At 40.0% G+C, this 15,194-nt stretch overlaps 1 long non-coding RNA gene across 2 annotated transcripts in view; it reads right to left on the bottom strand.

Annotated features, from left to right (window-relative positions):
* The window catches only part of LOC121073214, a 124,832-nt gene that overhangs the window by 93,638 nt on the left and 16,000 nt on the right, over nt 1-15,194 (bottom strand). Inside the window, exon 2 of one of the 2 annotated variants that reach the window (XR_005821561.1) lies at nt 9,410-9,568. The exons of the other annotated variant lie outside the window; for it this stretch is intronic. This is a non-coding gene — a long non-coding RNA (uncharacterized LOC121073214). The remainder of the gene's footprint in view (nt 1-9,409; nt 9,569-15,194) is intronic. 2 annotated transcript variants of the gene reach the window in all.

Below are 15,194 nucleotides of genomic sequence, written 5' to 3'. Positions count from 1 at the left end.
GGTCTCCAAATATCCCTGTACCCCAGTCTGGGCAGACACCACTGTCATCCAAGAAAGCCCTTAAAATGCTCAGTGCTAGTCACCTATATTGAGTTAAAGTATTTAATACTAATGACTTAGTTATACCGTTTAAAGGGTTAAGTGAAAGGTTATAAATCATTTTATATGTTTCAACTTCTTCTGTAGCTAATAAAGCACAAATAGCCAAGAAAAATATTTTCACATAAAAGCCAAGACACTTAACAGCTTTAAACAAAACAAAGTCAGCCTGTACATTCATCAGTTCCCTCCCACCCACTGCACATGATGTATTGTGTGCTGTACGCCTTGTTCCACAATGACAAAAACTAATGACTGCATAAAGAAAGTAGTTGCTTATAAAAACAAAAACTGGACAAACTAGAATAGATAATTCTAGAATTTAGAATTATTCCTAATCCTTCTATTTAAAGTTAATATTTCACATTTAAACTCACTTTCATAGGCGCATCAGCATATAGTGTGAGGTCCTGTCATGCCTCCCGCTTTCCCCCCACCCCTTAGAAATAATTAGTGTCCCCTAAATATCGTCAGCTTTGATTCTTTACTCACACAGGCACCAAAGAGCAGCTCCAGAAAAAGCACTCTAGCACCTGTGCAATTATCCGTGCAATGACCAATAAGTTTAAACACGTGCTGAAGGGTCAAGTTCTCCCCTGGTCCTACTACGCTCAGGCATCCCGGACAAATAAAGAGCTCACCTTCCTGCCCCTTTCACATCCCTCCCCCACAGCACAGGCAGCAGCAGGACTACACCACAAATCACCCCCCAGGCAGGTCCCTGAGCAGACACAAGCACACCCAAGCATCTCTAATATTTGCTCTGGACACCCACACAACATCACATCTCCCCACTCCTGCCATGAGTCTGAGGTTCTGAAGTTGTTCCAGCTACTTCTCAGCACGAGGTGAGACAGCTGGTGCTACATCCATGGTAATAACAGCAATATTTCAGAAGAACTGATGAAATGATTTTAATCCAGAGGGTATATACAGAAGCTCATTTGAGATCAATCAACAATATACATACCTCTTTGCTAAGCCACCTTTCTGATAAAGAAAAACTTAAGTTCATGTTTCCTAAACACTGATGAAGAGCTCCCTAATGCTCTTTCCCACACATGATTAGCAGTAAGAGTAGCAATGCATGCTGATGACTAAACCATTGCTGGAATAAAGAAAATACAAGTATCTATTCCGAGTCCAGCTGCTGACATAAAATCTCATTATTTTAGACATAGTAAGGATTCAACATTTATTTTAATCTAATTTTTTAACCAAGTTTCAATATAGAACAGTTTGAGGTAAGAAGTACTAAAGTTAGAAAAAAATAACTAAATCATTGGTACAGCAATTATACTTTTACTGCATGAATTCTGAATCCTGTTACTTCTATAACAAACATTACCACCAGGAGAAAAACATCACAATTTTTACAAATAAAACTAGGGCAACTCTAGGAAAGTAGTCAATAGCTAAATAGGATCATATTTCTATCTATTTCACTGTTTATCAGTCTCAAAGCTAAATTCCATGAGAAGTTATAAAAATGGATGAGAAGTATTTCATTTTTTAATCTCGCCATGAGTTTTCTGAAGCCATGTGCACAATAAGCAATTGCCTCTGTTTACCAACAGCTGAAATATTATCAAGTTACTTTACAGTAGGTATGGTAACAGAGGAATTGAAGAGAGGTTTTAAACAGTAGAACAATGAAATATGCATATTTACAAGGTCTCTGAAAAATGATGAAGCCTTGGGAACGTGAAGATGTTTGCCTGGGTCTGTAATGTGTAGATAGTAGAGGATGAAATTACAGACCAGACAGAAGTCATCTAATACTATACTGAAGGAAAAACTGTTTAAGAAGGTTTAAGCAAGACACATGTAATGCAAGCTACAGGGGTTAAGTCTTCACCTACTCAATTGAATTGTTATAATTCATTCTCTGCATAGAAAGTTTCACATCCTAATGCTACCATGGATGCCTTTTAAAACTTGTTTAATCGCATTGTCACTTCATGCAGTCAACGAAATCCAGCCACTTTGCAGCACAAGCATGAAGACCAATACCCCAAAAAAGTCAGCAAAAATTGCAGCAGTCAGCTGGCCACCAACCCCATTTTGTGATAGCTCTTTACCCCATTTTTATGCTTTTAACTGGCTTCACAGTGACTACAAACTTTGGAAAACAACACTAATAAGTGTTACAATCAAATAGTCTGTACAAGTAAATAATATTTTGACATATTTTGTTCTTCCTGTGTCAACCATCTTGTTCTTGTACTTTCATATTTATGTACAAAAAAATTAAGAGGTTCCTTCTTAGTAGCCACACTAGCATGCATTTGTTTCTAAATCTATTTACATGCTGTCCTGAAACTGACACCAGGAACAACTGAGGAACTTCTATCCAAGCCATAGTACGTCTTGTGGCAAGCACACCTACTTGATTTAATCCATGGAATATTTTTCTTTCATTGTCCCTGGCAAAGCTTTTCTCAGTGGATGTGCTTGCTTTGTTGATGGAATATTACTAGCATGGTCCCTTTCACAGTCACAAGACAAGCCATAAGCAAACCAGAACCTGATCACCATCTCTGCATGTCCTGGGCAGAGGTGCCCTCTTCCATATGTTCTGTAATACACATGAATAACCCCTGACCGGGCAGAAAACAATTCAGATGCACCTAATAAGCCAGACGTGAGCATTTCCAAGAAGTAATGAATTCAATTTTGATATTGCAGTAAAAATATTAACAAATTCAAGGTTGGTCTTGCAGTAATGCAGATATCCATATTTTGGTTATGTGTAGCAACTGAAAACATGACATATGGTAATCCCTTTTAGACTTTGGCAGGGAATATTTGTTTTGCTAGATTTTAATTTTTACTTTTATGTTTTTACACTGAGCATAGTGGAATCAGTACCTTCATTGGCCTTTGAACACAGGAATACTAAACAGAGCCTGTAGAAAATAAGAACGGCCATCTCTTCATGCGCGTGGTGGGCTTACAGTTGTGAAACATCTTCATTAATAATTAAATCTTGCTCAGCCAAGCTTAAACTATTAAAATGCTTGACATTCAAGCTCCATAAACACTATTGCACAGCAGTTACCTGGAACAAGCATTCTGAGTGCTACCACTCTTACCTTCTTTCTCCATTGGGTAGTTAGGTAATGGCAAGGGAAAGCTGAGAGAAGGCACAAAGCAAGGGAAAGCTGTTAAGAGTAACATGATGGTGACACAAAGTTTTGGCATTTCCAAGGTCACAAAGAAGGGCAGCAAAGAGCAAAGCAGATATTGGCCATGGCTACAGAGCAAACTTTTTGAAAGCCCAAACTCAAGCAAGCTGAGCAATGTTTGATTTTGCTCGGGTCTGTGAAATCGAGTTCAAAAGGTCTCATATCCCTAAGTCTGAGGGGTGCTAAGACCCAGGGCCCAAGTGGATGATCCATCTGCGATCAGTGGAGGCATCAAGCAACTTACGGACTGTGTCCTTGGGACACAAGCAAAAGGAAAATAGAAGGCAAAACTGAATCCCAGGAACAGAAAATAGGGCAGATGACAGATCATCCTGAAAAATACTTCATTATTGTGTGCAACAGATTGAAATAAATTTAGATACACCATTAGTCACTGTCAAACAAGCATGCCCTACTAGAAAGCCTGGAATTTAGCTGAGCATAGGCCAAACAAAACACACTCCTACACACACACACACAATAGCTTAACAATACCTGGATGACTTCAAAAAAAATCTTTAAGCTATCCCCCAAACTTAAGATATTTTTAGTAAAGAGACTGAAATCCTGACTTCAGCACACATCACTTAATTTAACTTATAGCAACAGCTGCATGCTTATGTATTAGGAAATAAGAGCTACTACATTTGTCCTGATGCTGTAATACATTATAACATGGAGAAACTTGGTGTAGTAGAACAGAATTTGGGGGGTCTACCTTCCACAACGATGGGATTTTTATCTAGCTAAAATAGCTAAAAGCATCACTTTTACTTGTACTGGATCTTCTCCAGTCTTTTTCCAGAGTGAATTCTTGCTTCATTAGTACAGTATCAAGCACTCAAGCTCCCTGTTTGTCCTAACTCTATAATATTAAGAGGAATGATGTGGATAGAGGTATTATACTTTGCCCAAGGGATTTTATCGAAGGCTGTGGATCCCAGGTTAAAAAAGAAAACCAACACAGCACACACACACACACACACACACACAAAAAGCCAATAATGCTGAATCTTTTCTTGCAGTCCACGGCATTTGTGGAAGCTAGTAGGGCCCCCAGGAAGTTTAACAGCCTATTCAGAGAGCGGCACTAAACTTTGTTCCATCTTTTGAGTCAAGTAAACTCTCAAATGATGCAAAAGACTTCTTGCGATCATCCTGTCCTTTTCTCCCTTAGGAAATCAGTAGGAGACGCACAGTTTCCTCACATATTTGCTTTCTCCAGGTGCTTCTCTTTCCAACCCAAAGCTCTGCTCTGCTGCCAGCAGCTCTTCCAGACAGGCAGGGACACCCATGACTCAGTTCCCACACTCACTGGTGGGCAGCTCATGGTCTGGCCTTGTCATCTCTGATTAAGAACAGTTCACGTTTTCTTCTCCCCGTGCTTCTTTCCTCTTAATTCTTTTTACAATGAACAATGATTTTTGACATCCTGCTTCATCTGCCCTAAATTTGATTTACAGGTTTAAGATTTTGGAGAGATGGCAGGACTTCAGAATATGAATATAGAAAGGATGTACTTACTGGTCTGACAAAAGTAATTAAGTGGTAACAGGACTTTTTTCTTTTTTTTTTTTTTTTAAAACTGGCACTTCCCCAGCTAAATTAGCTAATGGCATATTAAAAATAATCTAGAGGTTTCTGCTATTACATTCCCACCTTTCATTTGCAGATTCATTGCATTCAAAAGGACCAGTATTGCAAAAATCCAAGAGCTGCCCAAAAGGACCAGTATTGCAAAAATCCAAGAGCTGCCCAGTACCGAGGACCCAATTTTGCAGAAACATTATCCTCAGAAGCTATTGGAGGCATCTCCTGGGAACTGAGCGAATAAGTGCTATTGCTCTACATGTTGTGGTACTTTTGGTTAAAGGTTATAGCTCAGCTATGTTGAAGGGTAAAGCCTGACAGAACAACAAAACAAAATTAGCCCATTATCCCCAGCAAAGAAGTCTCTAACTTTGCTCAGGTTTTTGTTCAATTCTGAAAGAGACAGCAGGTGACTAAAAAAACATCTAAACTATTATTGTCATCAACAACCTTAGATTTACACAGTCATTTTCATCTTCAAAGCACTTCATACACATTAAAGCAGTTAATCTTCACAGCGCTCTGTGAACAAAGATCATTACAGCCATCCACTTCTCTCCTAATAGAGCAACAAGGGTTTCTCTGCAGACTCACCACTGACCCACACTACAGCCCCAGAGGTGCCACGGAGCAGTGTGACCCCATAGCTGTGCTGCCACTCACACCACAGCCTCTCCCCAGCACACAGCATGCCAAAGAGAAGACCCCGCTGCTCCCCACGTCCTTGGTCTGTAGCACCTAACACACTAATGGCATGGAAAAACCACCCTGCACATCCACTGAATTTGCACTGACAGAATTAATGTTGGTGTAAACAAGATCATAGAAGAATTACACCTCCACCTGCCAGAAAGCTCCCCGAGCTTTATTCCCACTGCATTTGGCTCAGAGTTGGCAGCAAGGAAGCGATACACAGAGGGCAAGATCAAACATGCATCTCAGGGACCATCTCTGCTCTGTGCATGTTGCTGTGCCAAATAATTACTGTGAAGGCACCTACACAGAGCCCCCCCCCCCCCCAGGCAGGCCCAAGCATAGCCCTGGTACTACACCCTACTATGCAAGCTGCTGTAGCCTGTGGGCACTGACCCAGAGGTGGATTGCCTGCTGTCTGTACATACACTTGGGCTGCCTTGCAGAATAAGCTTTTTTTTTTTTTAAATCTCTCCTCCAGACATAGTCTATGCCAGCAAAAATTCTGTTCCCGGTTTGGGATCAGAACTCAAAGCCCACGTTACACTGACGTCCACAGCTTCGTGTTCATGACAGGTTGTGTGCTCTCACCTCTGCAAAGCCCTGAGCCCTGCTCCTTTTTTTTAGCAGCATCTTTTTGCACATGGTTGCACTAGCCTTGCATCAAGTGTTCGTCAGTTCTTTGGTAAGATGCATGGCTCAAAAACAAAGAGCCCAAAGCGCCCAAAGCCTGCCTCACAGAGATCAGGCTACACCCTGGCACCCAGGACAGTACAGCTTTACTTGAGTACGAGCATCATGTTGGGTTTGTTCAGTTCAAGCACACGTGGAATGTTACAAGAGTGACGTGCCGTATCACCTATGTCAGAAACATTCCTTAAGTCTTCCTTTCCAGTGCATCATGTTTGTGAACAGCTCTCAGTACCTAGAGACTACAGCGTTGATACAAGCCTTAGGTTGGCAAGATGAGGCAGCAGAGACAGGCTTGCAATTATTCAGAATTCCGAGGTTTTAAAGTCTCATTACAAGCCAAGTTGAAATGCTTTCCCCTCCCTTTCCCAATGCCTGTTAAGCCAAAAACCCACCCGATCCTCAGGAAGAGATGTTGACATACACACCACACACCTCCCAAGGGTCTTATCTAAAAAGCAGAGCTCTCCCTTGGACGTGAAGCTGTATTTGAGATCACTGCCTCCAAACAAAACATTTCAAGTTCAAACAGGCACTTGAGGATGAAGTTTGACTGTAAGAAAAGTTCAGAAAACGTCTCCTCAGGACACAGGTTGCTACATGCTCATCCTTCCTTTCCTGCCTATTCGCCCTCATTCTCCCCACCTCCTGTAACAGTTTTCTGCACTGGGGACAGGAGTGGAACAGCATCTCAGGGCTGATTCTTTCCCTCCCTTCTTCTGCTCTGTGTAACCAGTAGCTAATCCAGGACCCTACATGACTGAAATAACTACTCACGGAACTGAAGCACCAAACAAAGTGGGAGGGAAGAATGTTTAACACTGTCTGCATCTTGTCTTAAGACAAACATTGATTTTCAGGGTTCACCTCCACAGCATCTGCAACTGCAATGAAGTAACTTCATTAGGAGGAGACATTGATCTAACCACCCGAGTAAGATGTCACTGTCACTTGAATTCTGCTGGCTGAGCCACCTTGGTGTAAAAGCTTATTTAAAGCTCTGTATTCAGAGGGCAGACAATATACTGCTTTGATTCTGTAATTTCACATGGGCTTGTACATTCAAGAGAAAAATTTAAACTTGAAAGAGTCATGGTGGGCTGCAGGTGATTAACCCTTTCTGAATCCAGTATGATTTCTGGACTTGATGAACAAGCAAAGGCTCGCAGAAGACAGCATACTAGATAAAGATTATCAATTCCTAAAGCTACAGAGGCCTGAGACTTATTACCTTGCAGTGGCACAAATAAAGAAATAAAATGCTATCAACAAATTCCACATATGGTAATTGAACCTGAAGGAAAGCATGTGCTGAAATGATGAAAATGACTGAGGGTATGTAAGAGACATGATACAGGAGAGAAACTTGATACTACAGATTTTCCCGTTTCACACTTATTCACTGGATCCAGGTTCACAATGGAATTTGATCTTTAATAACCCATCCATGGAGGAAGGCTGGTTCTTGTTAAACTTGATATGCTATTCTGTTGTCCACTGTGTATCTGCATGTCCTATATTTTTTGACAGTACTCAAAAGGTCTTGTCTGTGAAACCAAGGCTGCCTGTTCAAGACTGATAAGAAATTTACTTTGCTTTAGGAGAAAAACGTTTAAAGGAAAGAGATAAAACTTGTGGGATTCTATTTTTTTCCATTGAAGAGTATTAAAGTAGAAGATGGTCTCTTCAGCACTAATTGTTCCACTTTAAACACACCTTTCCACTAATGTCCAATAATAAAAAAACTGCAAAATCTTTGCTCTTGGCTCTTGACTACTTTCACAGAACAAGCTCATGCTCTAATTCCTCACCTCCCCTTTCCTCAGCCATCAGTAAAGTAAGCAAGATTTTACTGCTTTTTGTTAAGCACTCCCGCTTGAGGCTAGCATCATTTTCTTGTGTCGTACTTAAAGCATAAAGGTGAATGGACCTGTTTGGGAAAAGGACTTGCAAACAAAATCTTGCCAGCAGCTCCATCTCTACCGGACATTGCCCCAGTTTAGGTACTACGCTAATCGCAGAAATATAGCTGGGAAAGCTACACACCAGCCTAACTACAAGCACAGTATATACCAATATGCTTAGCAGTTAACCCTGGTCGGGGCTGTAATACCTGCAATGATTAATGTCTAATTGTGACTGTTCAGGAAGACTTACATTGTGAAACATGTAATTACAAATTCAGTTCCATCTGAAATAAATCCCCTCTCCAGTCTCCCCATGCTATCCAATTTGTTTCCCGCCTAAATATCCAAATTAATCTTTTTCCTTCAAATGAATTTTTTGAAAAAAAAAAAAAAAAAAAAAGAGATCACCACAAAGCAAAACCTGAGAAACCTGTTGGTATTTCATTCCCAAGATGGATATAATAAATCTCAGCACAAAACAGTGCATCCACTCTGCCAAGCTTTGTGAAATAGGCTGTACAAAATATGCAACAACAAAACAATCACTGTAAACACTTATGAATATATTTTTCAAGAAGATGCAGTGTAGCTCTGTCACACCTACATTCATTAAGCTCTCTCAATTGATGGCAATTGAAAAACAAGTTAAAATAGCACACAGCTTAAAGTGAAATCAGGTATGACTATGACCCTGCATGGTCTACAAAGAACCATTATTTTAGTTTGCCATGTCATTAAAAATATTCTTTTGTTGGAAAGGGTTTTTTGTGTTTTTTTTTTTTTTCCTTTAAGTCAAGGTGAAATCAGTTTTAAATTGATACAGATTTTTGCCTTCCAGCTGCACCTGCTTACAACAGGATGCAATTATGAGACTAATCTTGTTACTTACTAATAAAAGCACTATTAACAGAAAAAAACAGGCAGAAGTTGTGAACTACCCATGGTTGAAAGGTAAGTGAATTATGTTTTTTCCATCTGTTGTTGTTCATTGGGATTTTTGTGGTGGTGGTGTTGTAAGGTTTTTTGCTTGTTCATTTTTAGCAACCCAAGCAGTCACGTATGTTTTCTGGAGGTGCAGAGTACATTCATCTCAAAGGATGGCTGAAGCTGAGGAGTATCTAAGCATACACGCTGAGCAGTAACGTGATCCACAAATCAGGAAGAAATGGAGTGTTCAGGGCACTAAAGCTCTCTCAATGTCAAAGATGTGGATTGAAGGGATTGTCAAAATTAGCTTCTTACCTATAGCTCAGGTCTAAGGCACTTTGGCAGCTCAGTTTGGGAAGCACACGCTGCTGTTGCTTGGTGGAGAGACAGAGACTTCCTGGCTCCCATGCAGCCCATCTGGCATCTTCCACAAGCACCGAATTCACTTATCCAACACAAACAAGTGAATAAGCCCTGTGTGTTTAAAATAAAATTCTGTGAAGTATTAAAGGGAGCTGAAAAAAATAGGAAGGAAGGAATCAGTCTATTTATATAACAGACTGTGCACTGTTCTTCTTGGTTAGGGCTAATTTCATGCAATGATATTATTTGCATGCTTTGCTGATTGGCAGTGGAAGAGAGACTAACTCATATATATTGAAACTACATAAATGGGTATTTTATCTCCAAAAATCACTATTTTTTTTTCCTATTTTATTCAGATGAACACTTATTTTGGCAGTCACACCTCAATGCCTAGATAGTGTCATTTGGGATCAAATACACATGCATCTTGGTCATCAAGCCAGGATTCCTTTAACGAAAGAAAAGCTAGATTATTTTTCTCTTTTCTTTGAGCAGTAAGCAAATGAATTGTGAATTCAGATCCAGAAATAAACCCTGCAAGCATATGAGGTCATCTAGTTTGAGGATGTGTTCAGTTATAGGTGTACAGCAGCTCCAGACTAATGTTCCTGTTCCTTTCCCATTCAGTGTTAGGAGTGTTGAGACACAGTAGATCATTGAATGCCTATTTCTGAATGCCATATGATAACTGTAATGCAAGACCAAGGAACAAATTATTTTTGAGTCCCAATTATTTAAACCAGGTTGCTGTATACAAATCCTCACTTTTTTTTCCAGCTTTGTGGTTTTTGAGAAAGGCTTAGAATATGGACTGGAAAATGGATGGAAAGCAGAGGACAAGTATAAGAGTACAAGAAAAAAAATCTTTATGTTAAAATACCTTGATCATGACATCCTTAAATTTGGGACATTGTCACAATAACTGCAGGTTGGCTTCATACAATTACAGTAGCAAAGTAGCAAAGTATAGAGACAGTCTGTCCACCCACCAGCCATTATGTGGCAGGATGAGCTCATAGCTGCGATTATGTCCTGGAAGCGCAGAGTAACAACTAACCTTTTTTTGGGAGCGCAGCAGTGCTCACACAAATTCATTCACTCTTTGTAAAAACAACGCAGGCAATTCATAGCTAAAGACATCCATCACTTGGCCTTAGTCTTACGCTTTACAGGATAAGATCATCTTTCAGGATAACAGATTCTTTAGTAACCATACGCTAAGCAGGACTCAATGCTCAAAGGTATGTGATTAATAGACTTAATACATATGGCTTTACAAGTTTTCCTAAATGAGATTGTACCATTTTATCACGAGGATGTTCCATATTGTTTTGTACAAGCTGCTTACTAAGAGATAATGGAAGTGGTCCTATTTTAGCTGTTCCTGGTGGTCCATCTAGTCAGCCAACATAACGAAGGACGCAGGTAAATTCAAATTATTATGCTCTTAATAGCATAAGAGATTCTGGTTGTGAAAAAAAATACAAAATATGAAAGCTACAAAATAAAAATACCACTAAAATAACAAGCACACCAAAAAAAGTGTATATTGAGCTTCCACAAAAATTACTGTTTTGGCTCAGGTTAGCAATATCTTTATCATACACTGCACAAGAGTCAGTTTAATTGTTGTAGTTGGCAAGTTTGAGGCAGTTTTATAGGTATCAGCATACATTCCTTCTGTATTATTACCAGATCAGTGCTTTATAGCTTATTTCTTTGTACCATTATATCATTTCTTTTCTGACTTAATCCACGTGGTCTGAAACATCACCATCAATAAGTGATAATACTTAAAATTCCATGGAAGAACATTCAGAAACTTATAAAAAGAGTAGAGGAGCTTAGGCTGTTATTTATAATGCAATGCAAGGTCAACTGAAATTTTACTCATCACTCTCCTTTAACAAGGATAAGTTTACTGACAAAAAAAAGAAGCTGGGACCAACATATTCATGTCAAATATATCTACAATATCTATTTTCTATTTCCCCTAGCATAGAAAGCAAAATAGATAAAAGCATTATTGAACTTGTATCATTTAAGAAAAAAATTGATGAATTCAGTACTCTCAAAGTCACTGAAAGCCAAAATAATCCTTTTGAAGGCCCCCTTTCATTGCAAGGCTCAGTCTCTTACAAGTTTCCACTGCTCTTTCCACAAGCTTCTCTTCTGCAAGTCTGCAGTGGCGCTGCCTTGCCCTCCTCACATCCCCAGGGCCTCAGAACACATGCTGAGCGCACTCCAGGTATTATTTATATCAGTGGGCTTCATGCAGCTGATAGACAGCTCTGAGCTGGGCACATGACAGAAGTCAAAATCCAAGGTAGCGGGCACAGCATGACACTGACAGCGTTCCTGGCTTGCTGCTTAACTGGGGCCGGGATATGCAACCTCTGGCTGTGCCCCAGCCCTCCTACAGCCTGTGGCGAGAGGCCAGGCAGCTCTGACAGGGGCAGGCTCACACCCTGTGTGTTGGGCAATCTGTGAAACTGGCTCTTACCACTTGGTTTCTCAAATTTCCCTCTTCTTTCCTTTAGATTATGACTCTCAAAAGAGCTTTAAGGAGTTGCAGCTCGAAATACCAGTCAGATTTCACAGCCAGTTGGCCACGTCTATCCTCTAAATCTCCTTAGAAATCCCAGCCTGCATTTCATTTTTACCCTGTTTCCACAACTCCACTTTGTTCACCGTTACTCAGCCATCCTCTGCTGGTGTTTCTGATCTTACACAGCCACCCACGTGGGGCTGGTAAGAAATGGGGCGAGCTCAGCTCAATGTTAAATGCACGAGGCCTTGAGTGGCTGTCGCGTGGTGGTGCCTGATAGATGTTCACACACAGGGAGGCAGGTGGAAGCACCATGGTAAGCAGTAAGAGCTTCCCTTTACATGAGACTCAAGGTGTAAGAAGGCACCACAGTGTGACAATGCTCTTCATCACCTACCACTTGCCAAAACGCCAGTTTTAACGTGCTGCAGCATATGAGTTCACTGACTGAGCTGTACTAAATAAATGGCAGCTCACATCCCAACATTTCAAGCCGTCCACTTCCCCTCAACAAAAGCTCTCTGCCTTTGAGAAGCAGAGGTTTCAGGACAGCAAGGGCACTGCCTGTCTGGACCCAGACCAGGTCACCGCCAGCAGCTCCACCAAGCAGGCCACAGATGATCTTGGCTTCCCAGAGACAAGCAGCACCAGCACAAGGGCTCGGTGCCACCACGTTCCTGTGGCTGCCTTTGCCACTGGCACATCCCAGCCCCTCAGATATTTTTGTGTCCCCGCCCTGCACACACACACACTTCCTAAGTGCAGTTTGCCTGCCTTGTCTATAAATCTAAACTCCTTTGGGGCAGATATTTTTCTTACTGCCTATTTGTACTGGCAGAGATCTCAGCTGGGTTCTCCGAGGCCATAACTTATAACTCCCCGACTGCTTTTTTTCTGTGCTTGAAGCATTCTATTTTTGTCTCAGACAGTGAGCGTTTCAGAACATAAGTCTGGAAATCTACATATTACTTTATTACAAACATGTTTATGCTTCTAGTTCTTCCCTCTTGCAGTAGCTGCATAATGAAACAACAAAGCAAGAATCTCTCATAATAAAATTTGATGTAGACATGGCTAAGGTACGAAATCAGAAGGACTCAGCGATGGGAAAAGCTGAAATCAATCACAGCAGGCAGGCTGCTCCCCCTGACAGCCATTGGAGAGACATAGATTCAGTAATGCAATCACAGCTGCAGTAGAAACCAGGAGAACATTATGATGCTAGTCACTACATATTTAGTGTTATAACATACTTGCATATCAAATTTGAATGATGTGTACAGGAAGAAATTGCACTGGAGTCAACAAGCTGCAGCTGCTTACTTTAAGGCTGAAAATCTCTTGCTCTTCGTTTTGTGTCTGGAGACAGCAATTTATGCCCTTTCTGACACACAAATACACACACACCATAATCCAGACAACTAGAAGAGGATTCATACCACCTTATCTCTGGATAGGATAGGATAAATTAAATGCCCCAAGGTCTACTGTTCTCCATCATCTGTAGCTATTACTTAGATTAGAACCCTGACTTTAAAATAGCGGTTTCAAAGCAAGAAGTTACCTCCAAAATTCCATTAAGTCTTAACAGAAAAGATACTTTTATAGAAATTCATATCACAGTACTTAATTAAGTGCCACACAACCATTAGCTTATGTTCACCTTTATGTCACACAATTCATAAACCAAGGGAGTTGAGATGCCCTCATCCCCCCCACAACCAAAATGAGATCCCAGAAGAGCAGTATGGACAGCTCTTCCTCTAAGAGGAGCACCCTGTCTTTTTCTAAACCAACATTCATCAACTCACACATACGATTATCTACACATTTTGTTTAGGAACTGATACAGAGCAACAAATTGTTCTACGCACCCAAATTTCACTAGCTCTCCTCAAATATAAAACCTACATGGAAACTCAGAACCTCTCTTCTATTCATAGGAGAGAAGAAAGATTTTTTTTTAGTCCAAAAATTGGAGTTTAAATTAAGTCATAAATCATGCTTTAGACAGAAAAAAGATCTTGTTGGAGCAAATAAGGTACGTTTGGAGTTTTGGGTTGTTTTTTTTTTTTATATTTTTGATTTTAAGAGTTCCAATTAGTTTTATACTTTTAACAAGCTAAAACAAACCCAAGTGCAAGATATTAAAATTTAAAATAGAACTGTTTGAAAGCAGATTGTAAGTGATGTATTGCATTCTAATTTAATCAAGTGAAAAGCTTGCAAAGCTTAAGAAAAGACAGCCATATAGTTCAGTAAAGCCTCTGATAGCCTTCATGAATAGTCCTCCAGGCCAGGACTACTCAAAATTGAAATATCTAACCAAAAAAAAAATTGACTGCCATGTCATGTGAATTCAGGCACCTAGAAATCACTGAGATAAAATGCTCATAAAGCACATCATATGCCTACAGACAAAAGGTTCAGAGCCATTAATTATACTTACTCCTTTCCCCTCACCCCCAAAGAACTTTGCATCCCATATTTTTAGACTTTCTTTTCTTCAAGAAAGAGAAAAACTTGGAAAGAAAAACTTGAACTAGATTTATGGGAGAGAAAAACAGGTAGGCTTTCAGTTGTTTGGGGGTTTGGGTATTTTTGTGCCTTTTTTTCCTTCTTGTTTGTTTTTTGTTGCTGTTTTAAAGTAAAGATTCATAGAACTCATTAGTGTTATAGGAAATCTCTAAACTCTCCAGCAGCTAAGTCAGCAGATGAAAAGGAAAACATCTTAAAAAAAATCTAGACTGGGTCCTTCTAGCCCATGAGCACATCTCAGTTCATGCTTCTCCATTAAAATACAGAGCACACAGTACAAATTCTTTTAATCATTTTTCCCCGTTTGTCACATGCAGATCTGCATCATTAATTTCATAATACAAATAGCACCTCTAGTCATGCTCTTGCAACAGTTTAAGATTTAGCCACCCACCTTGGCAAAGTAAAGATTTAAGAATTAAAAAATGCCTGCACTTATTAAAAAATGCTTTTATCCCTTACTATGGGGGAGAAAAAAAAAAGATTAACTATATTTTATTTTACCTGATAGAAATCAATATGCAAGCTAGGAAGCTAAGTAGTGTAAGCCCAAGCTCTTTGATTAAAAAAAGTTGATATTGTATCTCCAGAATAGACAGCAATGGGGTCATTTGAGTAAAACATTTTACAGGCCTGCTTTCAGCAGAA

Source organism: Cygnus olor, chromosome 7 (genome assembly GCF_009769625.2).
Source record: "Cygnus olor isolate bCygOlo1 chromosome 7, bCygOlo1.pri.v2, whole genome shotgun sequence".
In the NCBI taxonomy this organism is placed as follows: Eukaryota; Metazoa; Chordata; class Aves; order Anseriformes; family Anatidae; genus Cygnus; species Cygnus olor.
This window is presented reverse-complemented; position numbering and strand designations above follow the sequence as displayed.